Source organism: Macaca thibetana, chromosome 12 (genome assembly GCF_024542745.1).
Source record: "Macaca thibetana thibetana isolate TM-01 chromosome 12, ASM2454274v1, whole genome shotgun sequence".
NCBI lineage: Eukaryota > Metazoa > Chordata > Mammalia > Primates > Cercopithecidae > Macaca > Macaca thibetana.
In genome coordinates this window covers 73,792,924-73,798,829 of record NC_065589.1, presented here as the reverse complement: position 1 = coordinate 73,798,829, position 5,906 = coordinate 73,792,924, and the positions used below count along the sequence as shown (strand labels likewise).

At 44.6% G+C, this 5,906-nt stretch overlaps 1 pseudogene; it reads left to right on the top strand.

Moving 5' to 3' along the window:
- The first annotated feature begins 3,944 nt into the window (after positions 1 to 3,944).
- On the top strand, positions 3,945 to 4,438 carry LOC126932331 (ubiquitin-conjugating enzyme E2 variant 1-like; annotated as a pseudogene).
- The last annotated feature ends 1,468 nt before the right edge of the window (positions 4,439 to 5,906 follow it).

Here is a 5,906-nt window from a genome sequence, read left to right as displayed (position 1 = left end):
CAGCAGAAAGAAGGGGCCGCGTGCTCTCATTTGGTGAAGCCTGGGACAGAGGCCCCAGGTGCCCGCCTCTGCGCTGAAGCCTTTCAAAGCTGTGCTCTTGGCAACAGCCTTTGAAATAACTGGGTGCTGGCAACACAGGCTTGGCATTAATATGCAAATAAGAATACTCCAGGCTCCCCCTTCATGCTTTTGGATCGTTTAAAAAATCTAGCCGCTTACCATGACTAACATAAAATAAAGGGGGAAGAAAAAGTGGTACGACCTTCGCTTGGTTTCTCCCACCGACCTCCTTGTGCTGGAGCCAAAGAACTTTTCAAACCAGAGAGGGGGCTGGGGTCTCAACGAGGAGCGGGGACCGCTAAGGGCTAAGGATATTTTCACCTCCCCTCTCTAACAAAAGCTTTGGGATGAATAATAGGCACTACTCAGCTCCGTCAATCAACCTCAGTTGCTCTATTTTCACTGCTACTGAGATGTATAAAAAGCTAAAGTTTGCTACAAAGCCCCCATCGAGGCATTCAGGAAATCCCGGGGAGGCTTACTGCGGGGATGACTGCGAGCTTGCCAGGCGGCGATTGTGCCTCCTTCCTGCCGCTCTGCCTTCCGTGCCTCTTCCTTTGTTTGTCTGCTCCCCTGAGATGGGCCTGCAAGGAGACGCCCCAGAGGCAAGCACATATCTATAATAAGATGTGACAGCGAGTGTGGGGAATTTGCTGGCTATACATCATTATAAAAACGAATTCTGCATCATTACCCGTTGCTTTTCTGAGACACGAACGTGAGTGGTAAGGCTCTCCTATCCCTAGTGCTCTGAGGACAAGGGCAAGCACAGAGCAGGTGTTGACTGGCCAGCCTGCTGGCAAAGTGCCCTGCCAGTGGGAGAGGGACAATCTCCAATACAACCTGAATCAGCTGTCAAACTAAGCCTACTACAAACAGCTGAATGGTGAAGAAACAAACAACACTTGTTGAAGTCCTTAGAAGATGAATTACACCTGTTTCAACATTCCTGGCACCCTCTCAGAGGAATCAGAGTTCATGGGCATTTCTTTGCCTCGGTATCCTCAGACAGCAGGGGACTTCAAGCTTTTGCTGTAGAGATAGTGCCATGAGATGAAGAGCTGGAAACAGAGGAGAGACTATATTTTAACTGATAGCACGGAACCAGGAAGAGGTAGCTTTGCATCAAATGCAATGGGATGACCACACTAACGTGGATTTAAAAGAAATCCTCCCAGGTTCCACCTCTGCAGGCTGGTAAACAATGACCTCCATGTCGCCAGTCCACATTCACTCACCCGCACTCTCCATCTCCCAGCCCTTTACTCTCCTGCTTCTGATCTCTGGCCTTGCCTTTAGTATAAGACACAAACATGCACCTGCTGCTTCTGTGGGCACTACCCCTTGATGGGGTTCAGGACATGCTACATCATGTCAATATGGCATCTTATGAGCACAGGGGTTCACACCTGTAATCCCAGCACTTTGGGAGGCCAAGGTGGGAGGATCACGTGAGCCCCAGAATTTGAGACTAGCCTCAGCAACAGAATGAGACCCTGTCTCTAGAAAAAAAAATTAAAAATCAGCCAGGCATGGGGGCATGCACCTATAGTCCCAGTTACTTGGGAGGCTGAGTCAAGAGGATCCCTTGAGCCCAGGAGTATGAGGCTGCAGGGAGGCCCAGGGACCAAAGGTGACCTTCCCAGAGACACAGTACCAGAGCAATACTGGAGCAGCAAGGTCTTCAGCCCCATGGGCCAAGGCTGTTTCCTGATTGAGCAGATGAGCCCATGGGTTAACTACCCTTGGCCTTTGTCCTTTCTCCCTGTTCTTGCAGATGAGCTGAGTCATCTCAGTGCCTCGGCTCCTTCACTGAACAGGTACTACAACCCCGGAGAAGTAGTGTTATCGGCATCCCATTTTATAGAGGAAGGAACTGAGGCATAAAACAGTCTGTCCAAGATCACACTGTGAATAAGAGGCAGAGGACTGAATAAGGAGGCTTCAGTGCAGAGTCACGTCTCTGCAACATGCTCCACGCTGCTTCTGGGCCATCTCTGCGATTCAAGGCATGACACAATGGGAAGAGCCCCATACTAAGGCATAGGAGACCTAAGTCTTAGTCCCAGTTGGCCAGAGATTAGTGATGTGATCTCACCAAGTTGCCTGTCTTTGTATTTCTTAAATGAGAGATGGAATTAGATCAGTGGTTTTAACTGTTTCATATAAGACCCATTTTTGTCAATTCCATAGGGTACCCACACTGTGAAAACTATCATTTGTCAAAAGAATTGCATTTATTGAGTAATAATTACTTTGTTTTCCTTTTTTTCATGTGATTGTAAGTAGTTTATTTTGTTAGGAGTCAGATCTTATTTTCCCACAAGTTAACATAAGTTCATGAATTACATGCAACCAAAAGTCCTTGCCATTAACCCATGCAGCTTTGTAATTGGCTTTTTTTTTACTTTTAAGTTCAAGGGTACATGTGCAGGTTTTTTACATAGGTAAACCTGTGTCATGGGGTTTGTTGTATGGATTATTGCATTTGTTTTCCATCTTTAACTAAGTCAAATGAGAGGTATCAGTTTCAGCAAGGTCCTTTCTAACTCCTTTTTCTAGATTCTACTCTCTGTTTTCTGCGTCACATTATTGATTACTTTTCTTTCTTCATCCTAGCCATCATATCTTTTCTAATAAGTCTACCTGTTTACTTGGTTTTGTCTAACTAGACCTCTAGAAAGTCAACTTCTATATGGGCCAGGAATTCATCTGCCTATCCATCTCTGTATCATCAGGGTCTAGCATCAAGTATGTCTTAATTTGTTGAACTAAAGATTAAACTGGCTAACTGGTATTGATGAGCCTGTTAGCTCCTGCTATTAAATGGTAAACACATCATTTCAATTTGGCTTTTTAAAGTATTGAAAATAACTTGAAGAACTCCAATTCTGCTTTTTAAGTCTGGACACTCCATGTTGGAAATGACCAGATGGAATGACCTCTAGGCTCTCATCTGTTTCTGAAATTTCATGGTCCAGTGGTTTCTTTTGCAAAGCTGACTGGGGAGATTCTGTGAAGACTGGGCGCTAGATAGCGTTCTTCCCCACAGAAGCAGTTCATAGGGAGTTGAGGATTCTCAGGTGCCATCTGGCTCCAGACACGGTGGTACTTAACTGCACTCACAATGCAGAGACTTCTAGGCAGCAAAACTTCTCTCCCCTTGCTGGTAAAAAGTCAACTTCCTGTGCCATTGCTAACCTACACCCTTTCTACTCAGTTAATATACAGATTATAGAAGTGTATGATTTTCTTTTCACCCTCTCATTCAGAGAAAGATGCTTGGATATGTCCCTTTATGAAGTTAAACATTAGTTTTGTAAGACTTCGCGAATGTTCTGGAAAGCTATGCATGGAGCTGTAAAGATGAGAGGAAGGCAGGATGGGGCAAAAACAAGGGCTGAATTGTGGTGCAATTGCTGCGGAGGCCTCAACCAATCCCATAGGACACTCTGAAGCTGGGAATGATCCTTCCGAGTTGTCCCAAACTGACAGGAAGATCAAGCCATTGACTCACCACAACAGCCTGGCCTTGGCCCTGATCGTCCCTGTAACCTCAAGTGAGGCAGAGTCCTGGCTGAGGGCAAGTCCATCGAGGAGCACAGCTGTGAACTCTCCGCTGCTGGGAGATGGGAACACAGGCCCTGGAGAGGAATCCAGAAAGAGCATCGTGGTATGTCTCTAAATTTCATCTGTTGCTGCTATCATGTTCTAGCATGCTTGATTTGTGAGAATTGAACAGAACAATTTGCTGAGCCAGGACTGTGTTGCATTTAGCAAAAGATGAATTAAACTACAAATAAAAATGACCTGGCCCTCCATGAGCCAGGTTTTCTAACAGAGCAACCACTCCAAAAAGTAAGCACTAGAGGAGTGATGCCACCATGGGCTTGGGAGTAAAAGTCCCTCAGAATTTCCAACTGTTGGAAGAACTGGAACAAGGTCAGAAAGGAGTAGGTGATGGCACAGGTAGCTGGGGTCTAGAAGACAGTGAAGACATGATACTTACAAGATGGACAGAGACGGTAATCGGGCCTCCAAGAACAATTGATGAAAACTGAATATACAGCCTTAAAATAAAATGTGGACCTAAATACCCAGAAGCACCCACTTTGAAAGATTTTTAACAAAAATTAATATGAATGGAATTAAGAGTTCTAATGGAGTGGTAGACCAAGAGCCGTATCAGTGCTAGCAAAATGGCAGAATTCATATAGCATCAAAGTGGTTCTGCTGGTGTGAGTTGACTGAAGGATACAAAATAAATTTTAAAAATCAGAGATACAAAGTTGTTCTGCAAGAGCTTTAGCGCCTAATGATGTCTAAAGAAAATATGAAACCCCCTCAGTCACCTGAAGGACACTGTTATAGCAGTTAATCAAAAAGTAAAACCACAGGACCTTCACCTCTTCCCTCATTCAATTGAAGCAGTCTTCATTTTCCACAGTAGTAAATTTTCTAGGTACATCTTATAGACCTGAAAGTACTGAAAAGAAAGTTTCCATTCAAAGGAAATTTATATTAAGATACTAGAAATGATACTAATTTTTTGTCCATTTGAAATATATAAGTTGTGCTATAACAAATCATCATGTCAAGTGTAACCACTGTCCACGTAGTTGAACTTCTGGGATCAAGAAAATATATTTAAATTGATTCCCGTCATAACTGATGGGACACATCTAACTCAACTGTAAAAGGACACATCACACAATCACCTTGCTGCTGATAACATGGCCTGGGGTCTCTGCCTTCTCCCACTGTCCCCGCTCCTTCCCCCTGCAACAGCCCTCCAGCCTGGGGCATGGCTTGTTAGAGTAGACGTGATGATTTAGGGTTGCAGCCTGTGGAACTACTGCTGGGTATGCGGGGTACTTTGCCTGCATCCCTGGTTTTTTCATTTAAGCCTTAAATGATGCCTCTTCTAAGCCATCCTCTTGTCCCCACACTCCTCCATTCCCACCCTTGGCCAAAGCATAGATTGTAACCCCTCCACTTCCCTCTGAGATTGGCCTATGGTGAGGACAGGGATATCTCCGTATCTTCTCTCTCCCACTTTATCCAGGGGTGCTGTTTTTTCTTCCCCCTCCTCAAGTCCCTTTTTGCACTGTCACCACCCAATACTTTCCATGACATTTCCTTGCTTTGGCCAGAAGCCAAGTAAAGTTGGAACAAGTCTCTTACCTGCCTTGTTTAGTTTTGGAACTGCATTTATTCACTTGCCACCAGCCTGGGAAGTAAATATTAGGTCCTCAGCTCTGCCACCCTCTGCTATCATCATCAGCTGAGGAGTTTTTTTGGCTCAGATTTTGATAAGAAAAGAACAGTCAACCAGGGTTACTCAGACCTGCCAGCTCTCAGTCTTTGGTGGCTAAACTTGGAGAAAGGCCTCATGAAGACACTTGTAAGCACACATGATCCCTCTGAATTGCTTTCTTTTCCTTTAATTTCTTCTTCAACTTTTAAAGATTGTAGAAGTTTTAAACAGGGCTCTCATCTGGACATCCTTTCAATCCACTGGAGTCTAGTGTGGAATCTGGCAGCTGGAACATAAAGAACCTTGAATTAAGCACATCCTTTGGTTTTGGTAGTGCTGTGTCTCAAGATCCTCAGCAGGGATTAGGAAAGAACTCAGTGTGCACAGCAGAACCTGGAAATTGGTGGGCTTGACTTCCTGGCAAAGTGCTGCATTTTTCCACTTTCTGTTCAGGACCACTAAACGCTGAAATGTGGATGCCTACCAAAATAAAAGAAATTCATTGTGTACTGAAATAAAACAAAGAGCCCCACAGGAAGGTTTCCTAACATTCCTCTCTCTCTCTCTCCTCCCATCAGTTACCTTCTTT